General features: G+C 39.6%; 1 protein-coding gene and 1 long non-coding RNA gene across 5 annotated transcripts in view; one reads left to right on the top strand and one right to left on the bottom strand.

The window, feature by feature from the left end:
* The window catches only part of LOC148371736 (low-density lipoprotein receptor class A domain-containing protein 4-like), a 270745-nt gene that overhangs the window by 158870 nt on the left and 84826 nt on the right, over positions 1-27049 (top strand). The window lies entirely within an intron of this gene.
* Positions 4980-27049, bottom strand: part of LOC148371737 (uncharacterized) — a 52780-nt gene continuing 30710 nt past the window's right edge. Inside the window, exons 4-5 of one of the 2 annotated variants that reach the window (XR_015849490.1) lie at positions 9521-9560; positions 4980-5452 (exon numbers count right to left, since the gene is read on the bottom strand). This is a non-coding gene — a long non-coding RNA (uncharacterized LOC148371737). The remainder of the gene's footprint in view (positions 5453-9520; positions 9561-27049) is intronic. The other variant, XR_015849489.1, reaches the window with a different exon arrangement.

Genomic DNA, 27049 nt, shown 5'->3' with positions numbered 1-27049 from the left:
CGAACAACGTTAGGATAAAAGAGGGAGTAAAACTAAGTCCTTTCGATAAATGACGGCGGAAGTACATTGCGTGATTTGTTCTCCAGAGTGCTCGTGGTGCTGTTGGAGTAGATGAGTGTTTTTGGAAACTAGGTCATTTTTCCTCCCACTCATTCTGTCTGATCCAGCACCTGTTTTTTGTTTTTTTTCCCCACAAGCGCAACTCTCTTGTCCCGTCTGTTGGGCCAAAATAAAAAACTAAAAGGTGAGTCGTGAAAATAGAACACTTCTAACACTGTTGTACATTTGAAACATGAACACATGCTCAGTCTCGCACAACACACAGAGACTGGACCCTGTGGTACCATAAGTAAAATAATCCTCTCTATAGTTAATATTTTCTTTTGCCACTGGCATATTATTTTTCACATTTGTAATATTATTTCTATCATTATTTATTACAGTTGATTGACAAAACCTTTTATTATTTATATGCTTTCAAATCTCAAAATAATAGTTTTGCATGCAATTATAGGAGAAAAAAATTATGGCCGAGCGTTGCCGGGCTTGGCGTTGCCAGTCATTTTATTTGAGCGAGGTTGTTGGGGCCGTGGTTTGTTGAAAAAGCTCCAAGAGAGTGCCAAAGAGCAGTATGGCCGCATGCAGCTCTAGAGCATCTTGTACACGGGAGCAGATGTTTATCAATTTTGTTGGTATTTACTGGGGGTGCTTTGACACCAAACCTAGCTCAAGACACTCCCAGAAGCCTTACTTTGTAAATTTTGAGCCTATAAGCCACATGCACTGAAATTGGGATTGATATAATAGTCTAGATAGATAGATATATAGATAGATAGATTCATTTTTCTTCTATTCTTTTTACAAAGCCATTTACAAGGTATTTTGTTTTCGTGGGTACCCGTAGCAGCAAGTTGGCGGACAATCATATAAGCTTCCTCTAGGTGAGCCCCATATTATGCAAAATAGATTTTTAAAAATACCTACAATTGTCAGGATCTGGAACCCAACTGGAGGGAGGTTGCTGAACTGCCCACTCTCCACACACTTGGAGGCGAATGTGACAATAATTATATAAAAAAAGCAAATATTTGAGCTGTTTATGCAAATAAATATATTTTTGATACAAAATTTGAGTGGAATATTTGTTGATATGGAACACTGGCTCTGGCATTTTTATTATTTTCATACATTTTATGAAATCATCAATGGTCACACAGTAGACGTAGCTTTTATAAGGTATTGAAATTTTGTTTAACTTTGTCTCAAATTATATGGTGTAACTCATTAGAAATACATAATATAATATAATGTAATATAATTTCTAGTCTTGTTTTTTAACCGACTACTAAAGGACAACCGACAGTAGTATCGTCCATTGTCTCCAGTAAGAATCAGATTTATGTTTGGCGAAAGCAAACCAAGTTTAAATCATAATCTCCAGACAGTGACAAATCAGTGTTAAAATATTCAGCCGGTGCATACTGACCAAATTCCGTTCTCCACAATGAATCATCGCTAGGAGTGCCAGGAGAGAAGTAGCGAAGGAAGAGAGCTTTGCCGGGAGTGAATGGCCAGAGAAGAGAGCGGAAGGAAGAGAGGATGTTCAAGAACGTCAGACTTGATGGCAGGAAAAGAGGCAAACAAAAGACCTGAGGAAATCGGGCCAATGAGGTCCAATCAGGAACGGCAGACCGGGAGAAAAGATGCAATGAATCAGCGTTCTCAGGGCCATGGTTGAATTTCCAGAAATTTCCACTTTGCACCCTGCAAAGCTGTTTCCACTTGCACCCATTCAAGCCAATCAAACATCTGTTTGGCGAGAGTAACTTTGTAATAGATATATAATTCAGTCACAGTGAGCTGCGATATTGAATAATATTTTTGGTAAAGGTTAGGTCACTGACATCATTTGATACAGGACTTACTATATCAGGGGTTGGCGACCCAAAATGTTGAAAGAGCCATATTGGACCTAAAAGAAAAAAATGTTTGGAAAATGTTAAAAAAGTTTGTGTCAGAAACCATTTAATTTTCCAACAAGGTGCCAGCGAGGCACAAGGGAGAGCCAAAAAACTGCATGCGGCCCCAGAGCCGATTACGTTGACACGGAGTTGAGGGAAATAGGGTACACCATGCCCGTACAAACTGTCGTATTTTCCCGTACAAAATACAAAATAATCGTACCCCATATAGTTTTTTTTCCGGAATGATACATGATGGGAAATTCCCAGGCGGCAGACGCATGCGATTGACAAATTTGCGTTTTTCCGTACAGATTTCCTTGTACGTCGTACTCGTCTAAAAATGCATAAAAAAGTCCTTTGTACGGCAAAACCGTACATGTTGACAGGTATGGTACACCATTAACTGGTTACCAGCCACTTGTAAGCTGACAAACAATACACCATAAACTCTGGACTACACAGCCACATTCTCATATTTGAGAACAAAATTTTATATATGTGCAGGCCGCACCGTATTTAAAGTTGCAGGCTTAAACACCCAGATCACTAAACTGATTTAGGTCAATTTTACACAACTGGCTCCAATCGCGTAGAGAATTTGTTAAAGTTAAAATGTGAGTTCAATATTTCTAGACCACGGAGGCAGTGCAAATATACTGTTGAGAACAGTGCCAGATTGCAACACAGATATGAAAGGCGTCTTTGATGTTTTGATTGGTAGTTGCTGCGGTACGGGACAAATGTCATTTGTTTGATTTCGTTCCTTGCAGAAACTTCAACGACTTGACATTGACGCTGATGATACCGATTTTTTTGACAGATTACCTCCATTGTTCTTCAATTCTGATGTATAAGTTCAGATTCAGATTCAGATTCAGATCTACTTTATTGTCATTCTAGTACACGTGTATACAGAACGAAATGTCAATGCATCTGACCCCCACAGTTTCCTTGAATGTACAGATATAAATAATGTTGTATTGTATTTTGGCTACGTGTAGTATTTTACCATAGTGCCGATAGTGCAAGAAGAGTAGCTAACCAGATGTGCAAAATGGGCAGTCAGGTTAACAAGTCAGGTACACAGTAACATTAACACTGTAACAATAACGCTGTAATTACAATAGTGCAGAGAGCAATGTGCAAGGAGTGGCAAGCTATAAAAAAAAACTGCCAGTAGTGCAAAAGTCAGATTAGCAAGTTGATTTGTGGGTGAAAATTTTAAAATATCGTCGTAAATATTGAATAAAATACTGTCAAAACTCCTGTTCTGCTCCTGTCATGAAATTAATTAACTATGTTGGCAAAAACATAGACTGATTTGTCTCAAAAATTATCATAAATGTTTCCAGACATCACCGCGATATTTTGTATTCAGCGCGCATGCATTGTGAAAAAGAGCAGCTCGCTGGTAACCTCCGTACTGCCACTAAAAAAAATTAAGAATTAAATTAACCAAGCTGTTCTTTTATGGAATGAGTTAGAAGTTGACGTAAAAAATGTCCCATATTTATATCATGCTAAAAGAATATATACTATACAGTACGTCTTTTGGATAAATATCCTGAATAATTATATATTCACATTTTCTTTGGGTATACATTTACATATTGATTTACATATTTAACATTTTTTGGATTAAATAAGTTTAAAATAAATAGATATTTATTTGTTTTAGATATACATTTCTTTATTTAAAAGAATATATATTCATACAGGGCAGCACGGCTGCGCAGTGGTTAGCGCGTGTGCGGCACAGTTTTAAGGTCTTGGGAACCTCCTGTGTGGGTTCAAATCCAGCTACCGGACTTACTGTGCAGAGTTTATATGTTCTCCCTGTGCTTGCGTGGGTTTCCTCTGGGCACTCCGGTTTCCTCCCACATTCCAAAGACATGCATTTCAGGTGGATTGACCGGTCTAAATTGTCCCTAGGTGTGAATGAGCGAGCTGTCTGTCCCAGTCTGTCCTGTGATTGGCTGGCAACCAGTTCAGGATGTCCCCTGCCCACTGCCTGATGATTGCTGGGATGGGCTCCAGCACCCCCTCGACCCTACTGAGGATAAAGCGGTGCAGCGAATGAGATATATTCATACATTTTATATTTTATTTAATTTCCATTTATTCATATATTTTAAGGTGGCATGGCGGCTGGGTGGTTAGCCTGCAGCCCCACGGTGCGGAGGTTCAATATATATTTTGGGTTTTTTTTACATCTAAATATGTTTTTCTATCTTTTCAAGCGAATACTTTTTCCTCAGGGATTTTTAAAAAACTCTGTCATTACCTATATTTCATGTCGGCTGTGTATTGTCTCTACAGCCCTTTAAGACTTCTTGTGATTATGGGCTATACAAATAAACTTAACTTTACTTGACTTGACTCCACTGCATTAAATTGTGGCGTTTAAAGTGTAGAAAAAAGTGGCAGAATTTACGCTAAATAAAAATGTGTGTATTGTATCTCCTCTTTGAAATCCCTTTATGCTGCAAGTTTACCACATGTTGATAAAATGTCAACGGTGGGCTTTCCCCTTACGATCCCGGACGTGCACTTGCCCATTCTGCCTCATCCCACTGAGCTAAGAGAAGAAGGAAATAAATAAATAAATGAATGAATAAAAACCGTTCATGACACCCTACTGCAGAGAGGAAAAGATTTATGAGCTGACCCGTGCCGCCTACTGGGACACTATTGACTCTGACGGGCCTGTAATGCTCCGCCACACATAAACAGATGGATGGCTGGGTAGGGGAACGAGAGGCCAGATACTAAAAAAAAAAAAAAAAAAAAAAAAAAAAAGATAGATAAGGGAGAGTTGTTGGATGTTGTTTTCACTGACAAATACATGAAAAACTATGACATTTTTGACCAATTTGAATGTAGCGCAAATAATGTTCAAAGTACACAACAAACATGGAAAAAATACATGGAAAACAAAAATGGATAAAAAGAAACATAAGGAAAAAAAAACAATAACATGAGGGAAAAGAGAAAGGAGACAACATAAGAATAAACTTTACATTTTAATTAAAAACACATTGACACTGAGAATGACAGGAGATATAATTAAAATATATAATTAAAATATTTTAAAACTACAAAAAAAGAAGGTAAAATACTGTGTGGTCCCTTCTCAAGGTTTCTTCATTTTCCTCATGTTGAGGTATTTGAGTTTTTTCTTGCCCTCAGGTAGGTCTTAGATCAGGGGATGGTGTAATAATAGTCTGTAGATTGCAATAGTCTGTGCAGCTCTTTTGAGACTCTTTGTGATTAGGGGCAATACAATTAAATGACAAATAATGACTTAACTTGACTAAACTGAAAATGTGTGAGTGCCAACTATTTAGCTTGGCATTCTTTGAAGTCTTTAATAAATGTACCTTCTGTGAAAGGATTGCAGTGCTTGACGATCAGCGTTGTGACCTCGTAGCTGGCTTTGGTAGCATTTTCATTTGACTCAGGGGGTTTCGTGAAAAAGCGCTGCTGTTCTGTTAAAACAACAAAAATCTCACCAAAACCAATTCAAAAATGTCCGGAATGCACCTCAAATGAAAACAACACAGACATATAGTAACGTTTTAATCCCTGGTCGGATTAAAACACGGCTGATAGAGAGGGTTGAAGACCAAGACAGACTTGTAAATAACTTGAGTATATCCTTTTTTTGCTTTCTTTTTCACTTCTTCTCTTTTCAATTTGTTTTTACAACATAGAATTTTCGATTATTCCATCCATCCATTATCTTCACCACTTATCCTCAGTAGGGTCGCGGGGGTGCTGGAGCCCATCCCAGCCATCTCTGGGCAGTGGGCAGGGGATACCCTGAACTGGTTGCCAGCCAGTCGCAGGGCACACAGGGACAGACAATTCGCTCGCTCATTCACACCTATGGACAATTCTTTTTTTGACCGGCCAATTAACCTGACATGCATGTTTTTGGAATGTGGGAGGAAACCGGAGTGCCCGGGGGAAACCCACGCAAGCACGGGGAGAACATGCAAACTCCGCACAGGAAGGTTGGTAGCTGGATTTTAACCTATGACCTCAGAACTGTGCCGCACACACACTAACCACCGCGCCGCCGTGCTGCCTTCGATTATTCCCCTTTCTTCAAAATGGATTAAACGGCATAACACCTGATTATGAGGACAAGAAGAAATAATCAAAAATATATATATTAAATCTACAGTATAAGACTTTTTTTACGTGATTCTGTGATGATGACATTAAACTGGTGAGTGTGATGGTAAAAATGCAAATGTATAAATAGCAAATTAGCGAAAAGATAACGCTTAATACTTAATATCCAAGTCATATAGAACCTCACCTGTGTCTGACTGTTTCAAGGACTTTAAAAAGCTTTTTTCCGTTTTTGAAGGAAAACCCAAGACTAGCTTTAGTGGCCCCCAGGTAAATTGAGTTTTTGACCCCTGGTTGAATGTAAGCACAGCCCACGAGAATTATGTATTCATTTACTACCGATTGATTGATTAATTTTTAATATCAATTATGGATGCTATATTGATCTTATGGGTAATATTTGATCACTAGATGATACTGTGTTGTCTGGTACAAGCGAGGGCCAGTGATTACACAGCACAGCATGACGGCAGGATTCCAGAAAAAACATGCCGCTGACCTAAATGGGGATTCCACGGTGTAAAAGAATTGATTTTTTCATAAAAATTAACATGATATGATGGGGTAGTTGGTTGTCTTCCTCAACCACTAGGGTCGTATGGGGGGCACCATTTCCTGGTGGCGTCCATCAGGCCGCTTATTAGGCGAATTTACTATCCACAGCACCAGTTCATGTATTTTCGCCTGGTATTCAAATCAATGTTTATTTATTTTTTAAGTTTTTTCTTTAAAACACTAGGAGGCACCAAATATGACACACTTAAGTCCTGCAGTCCAAATGATTAAAATTGGATGATTTAGTAAAATGTTTCACTACACAACTGCTATTTAAAGTCAACAAAAACATAGTGCCAGAAAACATCCATAAATTATTCATTCGGAAAGAGGGAAATTATAACTTAAGGGCCTGTAGTAAATTCATAATCCCAAAGGTGAGAACCACCAGGAAAAGTATGTGTGTGTCTGTGTGTGGAGTCAAAATTTGGAACAATTTACAAGACAAGATCAAAAAATGTCCAACTATTCACTTGTTCTAATTTAAATACAAAAAAACATTACTGGGGGAATACAGAGATGAAGAAAATGGGTGATACGAGAGTTTGGAAATAGTGCGTCTACTATGTTTAACTTTGTGTTATTGTTGCTATTGTTATATCGTAACTGTTATTATTAATATTATTTCTATTGTTGTTATATCATTGGTGTATTTAAGAGGGAAGATGAAGGGGTAGGGAATATAAGCAATTTGCTTCTTACTACCCCTTTTCGAACATATTATGTAATATTATTTTGTTGTTGAGTTATTGTTTTTGTTCTGTTTTTTATTTTAATGTTCGAATAAAGTTTTTATTCATTCATTCATTCATAAGTTGGGCGTGGAAAACCTGATTTGCCTTTCCATATCCCATACCCTAGCTAGTTTGAGACCCCTTGCTATATACACATACGACTAAAGTTCAGTAAGGACGTTTCACAGCTTGATAATGGTGGAGCAGATACCAAAGGTAGGAGCTGAAAGATACACCACCACGCGCACGTTAATGTCCCGGAGAGGCGGGAAAATGAAAAACGTATAAGAAAAAAAAAAACTTGCACCATACACATGCACGCTAACACTCGCTAATCTGTCAAGCCAACAAAGGAAGCCAAGCTTGGGCTGCATTTGCATGACAAACTGGGCCCGCGAACTTGATTGAAGACAAAACAATTTTAGAAGACAGGCCGACAGTGTGCTGCGGTGCTGACCGCCTCTGGCTGGGCCTCATGACCACCGATTGGGGTTTGCATGTGTGCGTGTGGGTCTCATTGACAGGAGTTATAGTTGTAGTTAATCACTACCTTTTCCAAAAAGTAACTGAGTTAATACAGGATTCCCACGGATCCTTAAATAGTCTTAAAAGGCATTGAATTCATCATTCTTAAATTTAGGCTTTAATTGGCATTCAAATGTCCAAAATCCAATTTTCTAAAGTCTTGGAAATTGTATCATACAGATTTAGTCATATTTATCGATTGACTTGGCGGGCTTTTTTGGATGTTTACAGTTTGTTGTGTGGGTTTTCATCATAAAGTGTCATACATTATTTAATGAGCTTCCATATAAAGGATTCCTTAACAACATACAGCCAAAATGGGGTATGTTGGTGTGACACTTTGACTGTACACTGTAGTGGAAACTGCGCCCTTCATGTCGATGATGTCCATGTATTGTTCGTTGGTGCCCTTGCAACATCTATTGTAGTCATGTTATCCTGGATGGGGGATTACCTAATGTCCCCTTCTCAAGATTTATTATTTTCCTCATCCTGAGGTTTTTCCTTGCCTTCGTGGAGGTTGCAATCAGGGGATGGTGTAATAATGGGCTGAGGTCTGTGCAGCCCTTTGAGGCTTCTTGTAATGAAGGGCTATACAAATAATCATGACTTGACCTCATCCAGGAGTATGTTTTTTTCCTCAAGCATTTGTTTTTATGATGCTGCTCTTAAAATTGGTCATGATCATAGCAAATTTATGTTTTTCAAAAGTGGACCGGTGTCTTTTCCCAATCATCATGATAAACTGCTTCATGAATGTAGCAGAAGAGTTGTTTGGAATTAGTGTATGATTTGGGGGAACTATAGTAGGATTCTTTCGCAGAGGTTCCTGTGTCTTAAAGCACGAAATGTCCAAAAACTGCTGCTCTCTCCTCATTGGGAGAAGTCATGTTAGCGATCATAGACAAAGAGAGAGAAAGAGAGGAATAGAGAGTGGGGTAGGATAGAGACCAAGGGAGAGAGAGGGAGGGGGGGCACTTAGAGAGGTCGAAATATTTTTTTTATTGTTAATTTTTGTTGTGAACAAAATATTTGAAGTGCAGTTGCTTATTTCTACTTGACCAGTTTTCTCAGGTCGTTAAACACATTTTATATTGTTGAACTGTTTACCTTGTTGAGTGAAAATACTTGTAGTACAGTAGCATATGTCTACTTGAGCAGATGTCTTCAGATTGTGATGTATTCTACACAGTGAAACTCAATTTATATTGTTTTATTTGCTGTAAACTAATTACTCAATGTAGAGTGGGCTATGTCTACTTCATCAGTTGTCTTAGGTAGTGAGAGTTAAATTTCATTTATTAAACTCAATTTATATAGTCAATGTATTATATTGTTTACTGTTTCTATTTGTTGCACTTCAAGTATAGGATAAATTGGTTGCTGATGAGATACAATACAGACGCTGCCCTACTTACGAACGAGATCGTTTGTATGTTGAATTTGTTCGTATGTTGCTTCAGTGCTATATTTTGTATGTTTAAGGTTTATATAGGTATGTTTAAGGCTTGTATAAGTAACCTGTATTGTTTTTTACTAAAAAATAAACATTTCATAAAATAATATGCTCTATAAAAATAAATAAAGTTAAGTTTAACTTACTTTTGGAAGATGAACTTCAAAAGTTAGGTGCCTTCCTCCTCTGTGGTAGAAAATGGGCAAAAATAAGCGATCCAACCATTTTCTCAACCACATCAAACTTCCTTATTCCACTTTCATTTTAAAAGAAACGGCTCGCCTCCTCTTTACACTTTGCACCAACCATATTGAATAGATGCACGAGATATTATGCAATAAAAATGTCAAAGTTCTTAGCGCACTGGAGATACAGTATAGAATGTTTACACACGAACTAGGAAGAGGAAGCCGGATTTCTATTCAGGGTGGATTCTGGGTGACCTCTTATAGTGCCACCACATGCCAGTAGCGGCGGAAAGAAGAACTACAGTACTGTCTTCTACTCAGGAAAAGGTGCACACAATACAAAATCTAACTTACAGCAATGTCCAGATATTTTTCGACATCCCCAAAAAAACGTTCGTATCTACCGTTTTACATAAGTCGAATGGTCTACTTCCTGTCTGTTCTTCTCGATTCAACCGACTAGTATACTGCTTGGAAAATTTCAAATTATTTGACATACAACAATTTATTTTTTCAAATAACGGAAAAGTTACTTTCGCTGGCGACTAGTTACTTTTACTGTAAAGTACAAACTCAGTTACTTTTTGGAAGAAGTAGTGAGTAACTACAACTAAATACTATTTTAAAGTAATGTGCCCAGCACTGATTATCAATCATGGAAGGAGTCTTTTGGAAGAAGCTCAGCCCCCCCCTTTAGTCATCATCATCTTGATCGCTCATTAATCTCTCCCCCCTTTTTCTCACCCAGTCGGGGGGCTCACCCCAGCCACAGCTCTCTGTCCTTTAACAGTGTAGAAAAATCTACCACCCAGGCTTGAACAAACGCTCGCACAGACCCTGTTGCAAATACTCGCACGTGCACACACCCAACACTCATTAACCAACACATTCACACTGCTTATGTGAGGCGAGTGCATTTTAGGCTTAGATTCTCATCCACAGTGGCTCCTCACATGGGCACGAAGTAGGCACATTAATTACAAGAACAGTAGGGGTTTCCAAGCCTGCCATGTCCAATGTGTGCTTTGAGAGATTTCATGAACCAGCCATTGCGACGACTGCGCCCCTTAACTAATGAGACTCGCACATACACGCGTAAATGTACTGGAGTGCAAGTCATATCAAAGCAGTTTTGCTACAAGGACGAAAAGAAAAGCAAAATGTTTTGATATTCCTCATTCGGATTGTATCCATCTGATCTAGAGGTAAGGTCGGGCCTAAAAAATTCAGCCCGACCCGACACGAGTCGTGGGTAGAGAAACCTGAACCCGGATATCTGACGGATTAACTTCATTTAATAAACAAGACCCCAAAATAAACCTGAAGCTTTTATTTGCGGCCACAGTAAACACGAAGCTTTACTCCGGCAGTGCGTAATTCAGCCCTGAACTGTGAGTTTTGGCTGAACTACGCAGTTTGGGGTTCACTTGGGGCCGAGTCCCTCAAATCAAGTGTGCTCCGCAAGCGCGGAGCCAAACTGAACGGTTCAGCGCCGAAGAGCGCGTTTTGGTGACGTGCAGTGAACTAAAGTAAAAGTGAAACTGAACAAAATGCCACTGAGAAGCAGGAACAAAGTTTATAAAGCTTGTAAGCTATTGGTAAGAAGTAGAAATTACGTCAGACATGAGGGAGATGAAAGGAGGAAGCGGCGCAACTTTTACCCCAACATCGAGGAGGAAAAATTCTTTAGATTTTGTGATTTTGAGGCACACCAATATCATAATTGGTAAGCATTTTCTTTATCTGAATACTTACTTGAGTAAAAGTAAGTGTATGCTGTGGAGATCCTCAAAAAAGGGGAACTAAAAAAACTAAAGAAAACGGCGAGAGAGAAGCCCGGCAGGCCCGGCTTAATGATTGACACTTTAAGCCTGAACCCGAACCCTGAAATTCGGGTCGGCTTCGGGTCCGGGTCCCAAGATCTTAGGTCTAGTCTGGTCATAATGCAAACCAGATGAAATCTATCCATCCATCCATTATTTGCTCCTCTTATCCTCAGTAGGGTCACAGGGGTGCAGGAGCCCATCAAAGCTATCTTCGGGCAGTGGGCAGGGGACACCCTGAACTGGTTGCATGCCAGTCACAGGGCACACAGAGACAAATAACTCACTTGCACATTCATACCTAGGGACAATTTGGACTGGCCGATTAACCTGACATGCATGTTTTTGGAATGTGGGTGGAGACCGGAGTGCCCGGAGGAGACCCACGCAAGCATGTGGAGAACATGCAAACTCCACACATGAATGTTTGCCAAATGAAATCATCACAGCTTCAAAAAAACTGTGTTTAAAAATTATCGTGATGCTTTAAACCAGGGGTCGGAATGGGAACCCTTTTGACTTTTGATTTTTCTTTGGGGGGGGGAACCGCGTTATATATTTTGAGACAAAATTCAACAAACCCGCTCTCCAGACAAAACCTTTTTTTTTAGCACATTTTATTTCACAGAGTGCCATTTGATGATTTGATCAAATCTATGAAACAGTAATAATGCCACCTAAAAATTGTCTACCTCCCGAAGTTACTTAAGTGTCTTAAGGCTCACTTGGACCGTCATTTTCATCATAAATACTGGATTCAAGGTGTGAGCAAAGTTATTTTTTCAAAGTGTCACAAAATTCTGCAAACGAGGATCTTGACGTATTTACATTTGGCGCAGGTAGAGCAGGGCGAGAGACAGGAGAGGGTGCTTGCGCTCTTTGCATAGCTCCACCCATCCGCACTGCTCACCCAATCAAATTGCTTTGATGCTTTGTAGAGCTTCCGGATATTTAGAAATAGTTAAGTGGCGTTTCATCATAAAGTGTCTGAACAATGAACATAGATTGTTTAATGATCTTTCAAAGAATTCCTTCGCTATGTACAGGCAAAACAAGTTTTTTTTTTGTGTTCAAACTGTCTTCTATATAATAATAATAATAATAATAATTTCCTTGTATTGTCATTCTGTGTAACAATGTACACAGAACGAAATGTCGATTGCACCTGACCCGTTGTAGCGAGCCGATGCAGCCGCAGCCAACAGAGGGCGCCGCCGACCACTTTTTAAGTCTTAGGAATGACTCGGCCGGGGCGCGAACCACCGACCTCCCAGTCTCAAAGCGGGCGCCTTACCATCTAGGCTACTGAGCTGGTATATATACACTGGACAGCACAAAGATTTTTTTAGTCTTGGCTCCGGGTTCTCCTGCACTAAAATAACGTTGATCATGCATTTTTGAAATGAAATTTGCAAGGATTGACTTTTGTCCTCGAACCATGCATACTCAAGAAAATAGCCATATATGGATCACCAGCCATAGCTTCCTGACCCCTGCTTTAAACAATATTCTTTTAAATGATTTTTATGACTTCACAACCATAGGCTTAAAGGTTTGTTTTATATGTGGAGGTTTTAGCACATTTCGATACTACATTTTCATATTGACATCAATACTCAACACCCTGTTTCGAAACTATTATTTACGACATAATCGAGGGTCCAAATGAGCTTTAACACTCTTAAGTAACTAAAGACAAGAGACAAATTTTAAGTGGTACATTTATATGGGACACAGGCTGTGGAATTAGATAGATAGATAGATAGATAGATAGATAGATACTTTATTCATCCCCGAAGGGAAATTCACTTTTCCAGCAGCATCCCTAAGCTGAGAACAATCGAAAATAACTGAGAACAATCGAAAATAACACGGGAGCTGCTGGAGTGGCTGAATTATTACTATTTCATAGATTTGATCTAATCATTGAATGTCATACAGTTAAATAAAGTGTGCAAGATAATTAGATTTTGTCTGGGGAGCGGGTTTTGCGATTTCCTACAATTTTGTCCCTTAAATATTGGGTGTGGCTTCCTTAATTTAAAAAATATATATATTTTTTTGCTTTTATGGCTCTTCGGGTCAAAAAGATTCCTGACCCCTGGGTGACAGTGTGTATTTTTTGACCACTAGATGCCACTATATAGTGCAGTAGGTAGGTAGGTGAGTACGTGGGTAAATAGGTAGGTAGGTATGGTAGGTACAGTAGGTAGGTGGGTAGGTAGGTTTGTAGGTGGGTACGTACAATACGTAGGTACGGTAGGTGGGTAGGTGGGTGGGTAGGTGGGTAGGTAAGTATAGTAAATAGGTGGATAGGTAGGTAGGTAGGCAGGTTTGCAGGTGGGTACGTGGGTAGGTACAGTAAGTAGGTACGGTAGGTGGGTAAGTAAGTAAGTGAGTAGGTGGGTATCTGAGTAGGTAGGTGGGTAGGTAGGTAGGTGGGTATGTGGGTGTGTGGGCTAGATTGGTAGGTAGTTAGGTAGGTACGTAGGTTAGTAGGTAGGTAGGTAGGTAAGTACGGTCGGTAAATACGGTCGGTCAGTCGGAAGGAAGCAAGGAAGGAAGGAAGTGTGTGTTTGTGTGTGTTTAATCATTTCATAAGATTGAAAAAGAGCTGAGAAAAGGCCAGCCGAATTGCAAGAGAAAGAAAAATGTTTCTATTCTGCTTGTCCCAGGTAATTTAAAAAAAAAAAATCTTTGAAATCTGATGGAGATTGTTATAAAACACCACAACAATAAATGTGGTCAACGAACCCCGCAAGATTCGTAAATTGGCCAAACATATTTGCGTCCCAAGTTTTCACACATCTCTGCATCGATTTCAATGTAATAATATCCCAAGATTATGGCCTAAAATGTCGACATTTATCATAAGTAAAGAGATATGAGTTAGAATGTGCTGTGTTGCCCTTAACTTTGCTCCCTCAGAAATATTACTCTCTAAAAATGAAATAAAGCAGTATTGGTGTCGTATTCCTGGTTTTAACGCCTCTGTCGTGAGCCATGAAGTTTCATTCTGTTATGGAGTGAGTCGACGACTCTTTTCTTATCCTTGGTTCTACTATTCCTAAAAAGAGAGTCAGTGTGTATTAATTGCACACTAGTGGTAAAAAAAAGAGATTTCAAATACAACAATATTGATTTGAATAATAAGCAAACCATCATTTAAACTTGTATTTTTTGAAAAACTGTAGGTTGAGAATTTGCATTTATTTTACTCAACATGTGCAAATAATGTCCACTTTAATTTTTCTTAATTACCTCTATTTCCTTGTTTTAACTCGTTATCGCTGCCAAAGGTGGCCCAACTTGGTATTTGGTTCAGAGGGGCCATTTCTTTTCACATAGGACTGTCACGGTTGCCATGGCGCCCAATTGGCCCTGCCCGTGTGGCGCCAGCTGCGGCTCATTGACAGATTGGCTTTCCGTCTATTTAAAGCTCAGTGCTCTCATTTTCAAGTCATTTTTATTTGTATAGCCCTTAATCACAAAGAGTCTCAAAGGGCTGCACAGGTTATTGCACAGACTCATTTCAGACTATTATTACACCATCCCCTGATCTGAAACCAACATGTGGGCAAGGAAAAACTCAAAAACCTCAACATGAGGAAAATGAAGAAACCTTGAGGAGGGACCGCACATGAGGTAATCCCCCTTCCAGGATGACCAGGCTGCAATGGATGATGCAATTACAAATAGTGCAGAGATATTGTCAACAAAAAAATATAGGTTATTCATATGCTATAGAGTAGAAGTGTGTTTTAAGCTTAGATTCAAACATTTCCACTGAGGTTGCAGATCGAATCTCAGGGGAAAGAGCATCTCACAGCACTGGGGCCCGAACGGAGAACGCTCTCGAACCTGCGGATCTCTTCTTGGCTCTTGGGATCACTAGTAGATCAGCATTTTCAGAGTGAAGGCTCCAGACCGGAACATAGGGGAAAATTAAATCTGAAAGATATGAGGGAGCAAGTCCATGTATGATTTTGTATAATACCAAGAGAACCTTGAAATCACATCTTAGGCTAACGGGGAGCCAATGTAGGTTAGCTAAAATCGGCGTAATGTGATCGGACTTTCTTGTCCTAGTTAAAAGCCTTGCTGCAGCATTTTGTTCCAGCTGAAAGCTCTTGATTTTGGACTTTGGTAGACCGAAGAGTAGTGCATTACAGTAAACGAGACGGGATGTAACAAACGCGTAAATTATAATCACCGCATCCGACTGAGACAGCATAGGATGAATTTCAGCAATGTTGCGAAGATGGAAGAAAGCGGTTCTAGTAATTTTTTTCACATGTGTTTGAACAGACAGATCTAAATTTTGAACTGAGTCACTCTGTGTGATGTGACATTTGTCAATGTTCACAGCAGTTTTTGAGAATAAGTCACGGCATTTAGATGGACCAATAACTAACATTTTGGCCTTTTCAGAGTTAAGACGCAAGAAATTGAGTGACATCCACTCTTTTATCTCAGTGAGGCAGGCCTCCAAATTTCCACAATTTAGTGTGGCAGATTCTTCCAACAGAAGATATAGTTGAGTGTCATCTGCGCAGCAGTGGAAACTGATATTATACTTGCGAATAATATCACCTAATGGAAGCATGTAAATGCCGAAAAGAAGGGGGCCAAGTACTGAACCCTGCGGAACACCACAGGTAACATTAAGGGCTCGGATGTCATTTCGCCATATTTAACACAGTGCGTCCTATCTGAGAGGTAGGAACTGAACCATGAGAGGACGGTTCCTGAGAGACCAATCCATTTTTCCAACCGTTCTAGTAAGATATTATGGTCCACTGTGTCAAAAGCAGCACTAAGGTCCAGCAGCAACAAAAGTGATGAAGCGCCAGAGTCCATTGCCATTAGAAGATCATTGGTTACCTTAATCAGAGCTGTCTCAGTAGAGTGTTAGCCCTGAATCCTGATAGCATTGATTCAAAAAGATTGTTCTTGGATATAAAATCATTCAGCTGCTGTGCCACTACTTTTTCAAGTACTTTAGAAAGAACCGTTGGGTTTGACACAGGTCTATAATTACATAAGCTTTCTGATCCAGGTTGGGTCGTTTTAGTGTAGGTTCAATAACTGCAGACTTAAAAGCCGCTGGAACTACACCTGGGGAGAGTGATATGTTTATAATATTTAGAACTGACGGTCCAAGGACCCCAAAAATACATTTAATAAGGGAACCCGGAGGCGGGTCGAACAGGCAAATCGTCGGTTTGGCCGTATTCACCACCTGTTTAAGATTATCGAGTGACAGATCACTAAATCGGGACAAATTCCCTGGACAGCCACCATGTCGTGTATCTATAGATTTCAGCCCTTTAATATGTGATGTATTAACTCTGTCTTTAGATATTTCTTCCTGTATGCATTGAATCTTCTTATTTAAAGTTTAAAGTCATGGGCTGAATGGGTAGAACTATCTGGGATAATCTGTTGCCTTGTTAGCGATGCTACAGCGTCGAACAGGATTTTGGGGTTATTCTTTTGTGACGCAATCACCTTCGAAAGGTAGGCCGATTTTGCAGAGGCAAGGGCTGCTTTATACTTTAGCAAGCAGTCACACCAGGTTTGACGGAAAACCTCAAGCTTGGTTGCGCGCTATTTTCTTTCAGATTTCCTGCATTCTTGTTTAAGGGATCTAGTTTCAACAGTTAACCAAGGCGTGCGTCTTTTAGGTCGTGATTTAAGCCGTATGGGCGCTACTGAATCCAGGACACTAGCCAGGGTAGCATTAAACTAATTCGTGAGTGAGTCGATAGAGCCTTTGTATAAAGGAAAGGACACAACTGTTCCTAAAAGAAGTTTAGAGAGCTCAGAAACTGTGCCATTGCTTATATTGCGTTCGCTAGATCCTTCAACTTTTTTAATACTATATTTAGCTAGCACCCCAAATGTAACTAAATAATGATCAGCAATAACGGTAGTACACGGTAACACCGTCATGTTTGAGGTTGAAACTCCGAGTCAGAACCAAGTCTAGTGTGTTTCCATCTGTATGAGTCGGCAAATCAATTAGAGACCGAAACGCAACAGTAAGTGAACTGAGTGAGGAGTTCATATGAATGTTAAAATCCCCCATAATTATTAATATGTCTGCATAGGTCACTAGGTCTGACAACAGTTCAGAGAATTAATCTAAGAAAACTGAGTATGGTCCTGGTGCGCGATAAATAGTTACTACATAAATTGACAATAGGAAGGACCGCATAACAAGAGCCTTGAACGCCTTATAATTATTAGAGGTACGAGGAGTAAGTTTGAGTATTTTTTCAGAAATTAGCGCGACACCGCCACCCTTCTTCAAAGAGCGTCTTGAGGAGAAGCTTCATTTAACGGTAAAAACTCATCCGGTCTCAACCAAGTTTCACATATACCAATCAAGTTAAGTTTGTAATCACGAATAATATTATCAACAAGTAAAGCTTTAGGAGCAATCGATCTAATATTTAAAAGACCAAATTTTAGCCTTGCTGAATCGTTTAACTTAGCTGAAGTCTTTGTAGAAATCGTCACAAGATGTCGCCGTTCGGGCGTGTTGAGTCTCAGGCGTCGGTTGAGTGTCAGGCGTCGGTTGACCGGAAAGATTGATGAAGAAATAATGGTGGAATTAGGCACATCTTCGTGTCCTTCTCTGCCGTTTCGCCGATGTAGCTCCTTTAGCTTCACACACTTCCACGCACGACCACCCCGCTTCTGTTTTCGGTCCCTACGCCATCTCCGTCGCTTCGTAAGTGGGGTGGCCAACCACGGAGATCCCGGATCCTTTTGTATCTCGTTCGGGATATCAAAGGTGGTATAAAAAGTGCCCGAAAAGTCGAAATTTAGACGCCCACCCAATTGAATAAGTTCCTCCCGACTTTAAGTATTATTGGCCATGCATGTGTCCAGAAAAGAAAGCAAAAAAGACAAGAGGACGGTAATAAATAGATGATTAGCTGAAGAGCAACGAGCTGCAGCATCCATGCGTGCCTCCATGTTTGATCCAAGTCTAGTTTCTCCTGTGTAATTTCGATATCCTGTTTTATTATCAATCCTGTCTATCCCCTCCTGTCCGGTATCGACCCCATCTGTCCGATATCTGCTTGGGCAATTGGAATCGATCTCGTCTGTCTCTGGCTTCCTGTCTTTCCACGCCAGACCGCTGCCTAACGTGCGTGACTCCCCATTTCCCGTAAAATAAAAGGCTTGTGTGAGAAGGTCACGCATTTGGGTCCTGATCCTGTTCCGGTTCTTGACAAGGACAAGATATTTTTTTGATTTTTTTGTGCCTTAAAAAATGAAACCAACATTTCAAACAGAATTTTGTATTTCTTTGGGTGGACTCTGTGTAATGTTAAAATTGTGAGTAGTAAATATGCAAAAAAACACAGAAATCAGGAAGGGTAACACTATTTCTTGGCATTGTACATGATCTTGGTTTCCTTTATTTTTCATGGTTACATTGTTCATATATCTTTAACAAAATTATGTCAATGTATTTATAGTTTACTGTCTTTTATTAACGTATTTGATATTAGAGTATCACAAAATTAATTAAAAGTAATCAAGTTACATTAATGCAATATTATGGTGTTCATTATGTTACTGGTGACATTTTTTAACAGGTCAATAGGAACTGTATGGGATTATATTTTTAATGTAACCCTTCCACCCGTACCTCTTGTAGTGCAGAGCTGTGCGTTATGCAAAACGTTCGACAGTAGGAAACTCTGGCCTGGCTCAAGCTAGCTATCGCCTGCAGCGCTGTTTAGAAGCTGTATGTCGGGCCATTCGTGGTGAGGCATGTGTTTGAAATCCAAGCATTTTGTTGAGGGCTTCAAAAACGCGCCTGTGTTAGTGTCGCTTGCTCACTCATGCTAACCTGAATTTCTCCAAGTTGTGCCAAGGTGGTAGCGGGTTTGTTATGCTGCAACATGTTCCCGCAAACATCCATCTGTCATTCCCAGCTCTCAGCCCAGCAGCTCTCACCTAATGTAATGTTTTTATTTTATGCACTCAATATTGGAGCTGTAGCATTTGTTTTGCTGCTATGGACAGACCAGCAGAGAAGAGAAGCACATGAAGTGTTTGATGTGTATAACTAAGCACCCATCTGTTCCAAACCTACTGCCCTCATTGACTCTAGCTTATGTTATGACATTTGAGGATTGATGAAAGGGGGATTAATTTAAGACACATATAGAATGCATACAACACAATTGATTTCTGGTTATGTAGTTTCATTGTATGTATTTCGAGGAGAATGGATACCATCCATCCATCCATTATCTGCACCGCTTATCCTCAGTAGGGTCACTGCGGTGCTGGAGCCTATATCAGCTGTCCTCGGGCAGTGGGCAGGGGACACCCTCAAATGGTTGCCAGGCAGATGGATACCATATTTCTTTCAAACTGATATAAAAATACATGTATTGCTATATCATCATCAATATAGATACCACATAGCAATAGAATTAATTTCCTTCTGAAAAAAACCCTCATCTTTTTAAAGGGACACTGCATAATATATAATGCCTGGATGGAATAGTATAAAATACTTCTTATCATTTGTGGTCTCCATGGCTCAGGGAGTAATACTGGTTATCAATTTTGGTCAATAATTTTGCTGTAAGTCGATTTTTGTTATATTTTTTAACCTAAGTTAAAGTTTTATTATATCTTTTTTGTTTTGTTCGATTAAAAAGTATTTAAGGGGATACAAGATACACAGGCTCAGCCCATTTTAGGACATCTGGATCTCTGCACTGTGTGTGTCATACTGAACTTCAGTCAAAGTCATATTAATTTCGAAGATTAAATAAAAGCACAGTAATGCCTAAATAAAATAAACAAATAAGTAACTTACAGATGAGTTCAAGAAATAATTATGATCTTTTAGTTTCAATGAGAAAACCAACAGTGAAACTGTGTGATCTTCCATTGGAATAGCACTTCTTTGAAAACCAGTACTTAGCACGTCCGCCTCATAGTTTGAGTGAACTGGGTTCAATAAGAACTACCGGTCTCCCTGTGTGGAATTTTCATGGGTTTTCTCACAGCACACTGGTTTCCTCCCAATTTCCAAAAACACGCATGGCATATCATATTCGAGAGTCGCTGAGAATGAACGTGTGGAGGAATTGTCTATCTCTGTGAATGCCCCTGAGTGTCCCTGCCCACTGCTTTAAGTCAGCTCAGATGGGCTCTAGCACCCCTTCGACTATAGAGAGTACAACTGGTTCTGAAGATGAATGAATGGAAACCAGTGTTATCGTGTAAACAGGATTGTCGTGTGAGGCACTACGAAAAATCCTTTTCTCATTAAGACTCATGTTCAAAGCATAGCATGCCCATGAGTTTACCGAAACCCAGAAACACTACCGATTTCTTCAGAGTAGTGCTCATTAGGGCTGCGCATCGATAACCAGTTCTAATTTGGAACAGGTTCCACAGTTGACCGATTCCTTGGAATCCGTGGGAAAACTCAATTTCGGTTCCACTATCGATCCCGCACCCCCATGCAGATTCAGGTGATGTCGTTCCACGTGCTATTTGTTGTTGCTGCTCGACCTATCATATCAGCTGCAGAGATGTCGCAGTAAACGAACAAAGGTGTGGCTGTATTTCACTCCAAACAACGATGCAGGATTCCTGCAGCAGGAATATGCTATATCTGCCAAAAAGCAATCTCAGCGAAAGGGGGTAACACTACCAACATGCACAAACACTTAGCTGGACAACATGGCATTAAACTCAAAATAACGCACCATGTTTGAGACAGTGAGACAGTGTAGCCACACAGCAGGTGAACAACCTAGCTAGCCTGCTAACAGCTAGCTAGCTACGTTAGCTAAGTTTTTTGCCGTGACATGAGGTTAAATGAGCGCCACTGTGTGTATCCAGCTCTCACTTCTGTATACATTTTTTTATCAAGATCAGTGATTTTCAACCACTGTGCCGCGGCACACTAGTGTGCCGTGAGAGATTGTCAGGTGTGCCGTAAGAAATTACCCAATGTCACTTTTTCAAATTTAAAATTGTATAAAATGTTTATGAATCATGCAGCACGGTGTGGCAGTGGTTAGCGCGTGTGCGGCACAGTTCTGAGGTCGTGAGATCAAACCCCCTGTGTGGAGTTTGGCATTTCTCCCCGTGCTTGCTTGGGTTTCCTCCGGGCACTCCGGTTTCCTCCCACATTCCAAAAACATGCTTGACAGGTTAATTGGCCGGTCCAAATTGTCCCTAGGTGTGAATGAGCAAGTGAGTTGTCTGTCCCTGTGTGCCCTGCGATTGGCTGGCAACCAGTTCAGGGTGTCCCCTGCACGCTGCCCAAAGATAGCTGGAGTGGGCCCCAGCACCCCCGCAACCCTACTGAGGATAAAGCGGTGCAGATAATGGATGGATGGATGGATTTATGAATCGTTTTCTGCAAATCTTTTGTCATTGTCAAGTGTATGTGCTGTAAAAACATGGGGTATTATAAATTATATTGTAATTAAACATACAAGTTCAGTGTCATTTTATACCATTTTTGATTAGTGGTGTGCCGCGAAATTTTTCCAATATAAAAATAAACGTGCCCTGATAGGCAGTCAGAATCAGGCTGCAGGTAGCCAGTGTGCAGCCGCAGGTACAGAGTCCCCTTGTCCAACAGTCCAGCCCATCTTTAAATTATTTTTATATTAATAAAGCCTTTTGTACTATATCTGTAGTCACATAGTACTCATTTTTCTGCAGTAAGAATTTATAAGTTGCGATCGATAAGGAATCCGAATAGCTAAAACCTCATCAATACACAGCCCTAGTGCTCATCTGAGATTAATCAAAAGTAGATCATTGTGCTCTGGTTTGACAAGTCCCACTCTTTTTTTCATTGCTCTTTAATGTAGAAAATAGGTTGTGGTAACAAGGATAAGAACAGGTTATCAACTCAGAGATCCCAAACTGGAATCTGTGATGGTGTGGAACTGTCAGTGTCAATACCATCGGTAACTAGCAGCTATGTAAGGACGTCATGATGTCGGAAAGGTTCGCACAGTACAACATGCTGCCAACCGAGCAGTCGCTTTTTCCAAAGACTTGCGTTAGTTGTAAACAAGTGTGATTACCAGACTGGCCTGCGGTACAGGACTCACTCCCATTGAAATTGTGGCTCATTTGGAAGCCACAATAAAATTACAGAGATCCTGACTAAGCAACTCCAGTGGTAGATCAAGCTGGAACACAACAAGAGTACCAACTTCAATGCTTCAAATTTGAGTGGAATAAAAGGAATCATGAAGCAACTCAGTGGTAAACAGGCCTTTGTCGCCACGGTTCTGAACATGGTGCAGGCTTCAAATTCTAAATGACTATTTTTTAAAACACCAAACAGTCAAGTGTGTCCAAAAAAAACACTACATACATTGTCTTTGTAGACTATTTAAATGAATATCCATGGGGAGAAAAAAAAATCAAATTATTGGTGACACAACATCCATTACTGACTTCATTGGAAGTCGAGACCTAAACATTTATGACGACAAAATGACCACACTTCTAAATCCTAAAATATTTACATATTTTCTGATATACTAGTGTAAGATTTGCTTGTCAAGTTAAAGTAATTTCTACATTTAAAAAAAACAATTCACAATTCATCCATCTTTTTTTCAAGTCAAGTCACGTTTATTTGTATAGCCCTTAATCACAGAGTCTCAAAGGGCTGCACAGAAAACAGATTATTGCAAACCACAGACTATTATTACACCATCCCCTGATCTAAAACCTACATGAGGGCAAATGATACACAGATATTGTCAACATAAAATATAGGTTATTCATATGCTATAAAATATTAGTGTGTTTTAAGCTTGGATTTAAACATTTCCACTAAGGTTTCAGATCAAATCTCAGGGGGAAGAGCATTCTTATCTGAGTTATGTGGCTGGACTTTAATGTAGGGAAGCAGGAACAGAGGCTGGGGTCCCAAAAAAATAAGTCATAAACAAAGTAACAAGACAAATGGTCAAAAGATAATTAGCATACCAAACCTGACATCGAAGTTGAGGACAAAATGTAAATGACGTTGGCCTGACAGATTCTGCTTTGGGCACAGTCCTTAAACACCGGTTTCTTGTTTACAGTCAGGTGCAAGTCATGAGGAACAGGTGTGTAGGCTGGGCTGTTTGCTAATTAGGCCCTCCGGATGACAGTGTTTTCTGAGGGCCTGACACAGATTTTTTTGTCCAATTTTTATTGTTTCAGTTGTTTTGTTTTTTAAACGATAAGATATGTTGGTCCGTTATTACACTGTGCGTCTTACAAGGTCAACAGGCTGAAAACTCACAATGTTGTCAACATAAGGCAATGAATGTGTGTGTTTTCTTGTATCTACAACAGAAAAATATTACATTTGTGCTTGAAACAGTGATATTATTCCTTTGATATGTGGGGTGCATAACAACTCAAGGACATTTTCGTTTCAAAAGAGATTTATGCAATATCTGCTTGACTCAGTTAGTTCAATTTAACAAAATGGTTGGTACAGTGTGTCAGTGTTGTAAATTATTTGCAATTAATCGTTCTCTGACTAGACTTTACTTTGCATAACCAGTTTAATTTTAATTAGTTTGCTCTGAACATGCTCAAATAGTGACGTGCGGTGCGTTTTGTGTCTGGTGAGGTACAGTCAGATTTACAAATACAAAGAGAAAGCAAATATATAAACTCTATTACAGAAAAAAAGAGTGTTTTGACACACAACCTTTACTTATAAATGAAGGATTTTTGTTGCTCCATTATGAAATAAATCCATGCAATCAGAAGAAAATTCTATGAAATTAGTTTTATTGTCGTTTGAATGAGTGAATGAATGAATGAATGAACAAATGAAAAAATAAACAAACGAATAAACAAACAAGTGAAAGAGACTGGCCTAAGTTGTTATAATAGTGCAATAAAAACTAGTGCATTGTAACAATAGTGCAATGAAAAGAAGTGCAATAACACTCAGCAGGAACAAAAATGACCAAAAATAAGTCGATAAACAAGATATTAGTACTGTACACACTTTTCAGTGGCAAGATATATCTTTACACAGTTTTGCATGCTTGTTTAGTGTTAGTGATAGGAAAGAAACTCTAAACCTTTGCATAATTCAAAGGAGAGATAGTTTAATATAATCACCCTTTTTTCAAAAACCAAGACTTCAAGTGCCATGTATATACACGCAATAAGCCTACATCGCATATAAGGGACCCTCTAATTCTTCTTTAATATAGGCAAATACTAAAAGAATTTCAAACTATTAATGAAATGTGTTCCTAAATGTCGATAATTATTGCATTATGTAGTTTATTAAGAATAATATCAGTGTCTGAAATAATGTCTGCCGGACGCCTCACTTTCAATCTAAAAATATACGTTTTTTAGACCACTTACTGTACCTTCCAGCAACACTTTAATGGCAGACACTCGTACACAGATTTTATATATCGTATTTGTTTTCTTTTTCAATTCATTTTTTGTTGTCACTATTTTCCACATAATCATTAAATTTCTTTTGACCATAGACAAAGCACCCCAAAAATTCAACCCAAGCACCCCCAAAAATTATAGCATCTTTAAAATTATTTCCCTCAAAGTACAGTATAGGCTTCAATATGATGAAAAACTTTGGGTTTTTTTAAGTAAAAGAAACTAAAATGTGAACAACGCAGTGTTGGAAATACTCCACTGCCTTGAAATGGTTCAGTTCATTTGATTCCTAGCACCGCTCTTGCCCCCTCTACCTCTTTTGCTCGGCGAGTGTCATTTGCGACATTGAAGCAGAGTCTGTGAAGACTCCGGTTTATTACTGTGAGGGTATGATGTTAGGGAAACCCTACAGTGCCATAATTTAATTTAAAAGAATTAACAATTAATTCATAAAAAAACAACCCTAAAGCTAACATTCAACAATAAAAACGGCGTTAAAACGAACATTCAATTGATAAAAACGGCCTTTCAAAATAAAAAGCTTTAAGCAAAATGATTGAATTTTACATGTTGATTCACTTTAGGTGGAACGAATAATTTTTTTTTAACCAGCCAGCCATTCTGGGTGCTCAACACCCAAAATCGCCCCTGCTTGTGACCCATTATTAAAAGCAGAAAAGGGGAACAAAACCAACAAAATCACAATACAATGAGATGTAATCCCTCTCAAACGTTCAGAACAGGAAGAAGAGATCGAGCAGGGCATTATCGCCATCGACTGTTCAGGAGTGTATGTGACCTCTGTTTCTCTCTTCTAAGCATTATTTTTGCCAAGGCAAAGGCCCGCGACCTACTTTGGGGTCCCGACCCACCAGTTGAGAAACACCGCTTTAAAACAAAAGGGAAGCAAATATATTCCACACTCGGATGTGTCATTATTTTTCACATTTACGACTTAGTTCTTTATAAAAAAAAAAAGTCGTGCATGTGTGCATGTGCACTTGTAACTCTTGGGACGGATTCTTAACAGCAGGAGGCTATAACCTGCGCTGTCCACACTCTGTGATCACCACTGTTTATGGCCGCATAAATGTCGATGCAGACGCTCACACACGGTGCACACACCCTCCTTCCTCTCTTTCTATCTCTTTTAGCCTCACTTTCAAATAGGCTCGCACATTTATAGCCGCTGTCTGTCTCAGTAGCCGTGTAATTATTGCCGTCTGGTCTGGGGCTCTTATCAGTATTGTGACAGAAATGGCTGACAGATACGCACACTCCCACGTCATGATATACATGTTTACCCTGCTTTCTGCATTATAAGCCGCACCAGAATATAAGGCGCACTTACCTCCCCCAGAGAAGTAATATATATATATATATATATATATATATATATAATATATTTAAGGTGCACTGCGCTATAAGTCAGATAAAAATAGTACTACTGTAAGGACTTGGGTTGCATAAAATCCCAAAGTGCCATACAGTTGCATAACATTGGATGCATCGGAAATGTAACCCAGGTTGCGGAGTGGAATCCGCTGGATCCTAGCCTCAGTTCACTAGGAATGCAGACAAAAGGTGAGCGGATCAATCCAAAAATCGATATTTTCGATACTGAGCAAGTACTTGGATTGAATTGATACTATTAATGGCATAATGGCCCGGCGTCGCAGTGCTTGGTGCTGCCAAGCGTTCTACTTGGACGAGGTTGGGGGGGACATTGTTTAATGAAAAAGCGCCAGGGAGCCACTAGGAGATGTGAAAGGGCCACATGCACCTCCAGAGCACGAAGGCAGATGTTTCTGGATTTTGTTGGTATTGATTGGTTGTGCCTTGACACAAAACCTAGCTAAAGACACTCCCAGGGGCCTAGAGTACGACTGTGTAATTTTTCACAAAAATCGGTTCAGCCCTTTTGGAGCCTATAAGCCACATACGAAGTATCGATATTGGATCAATATTGATCATTCAATTCTATACAGTATTTGCATGGATTGGAACGATACACTAAAGTAAGACTATCAACCACCCCTAATGCAGATGGCGCATGAAAAGGTATTTAGTCTTATCTCATTATCACGCCATTTGCCACAACCTTAAAACAGGCCAGGAAAAGTCAACAGTGGAGAATGCTGTCCAGAGTTGTGTGCTCATTTGTGCCCCGACAACCCATGCGATTAAGGGATCTGAATCGAGAACTATCAACCCT

This window comes from Urocampus carinirostris, chromosome 2 (genome assembly GCF_059441175.1).
Source record: "Urocampus carinirostris isolate Australia breed hairy pipefish chromosome 2, RoL_Ucar_1.0, whole genome shotgun sequence".
NCBI lineage: Eukaryota > Metazoa > Chordata > Actinopteri > Syngnathiformes > Syngnathidae > Urocampus > Urocampus carinirostris.
This window is presented reverse-complemented; position numbering and strand designations above follow the sequence as displayed.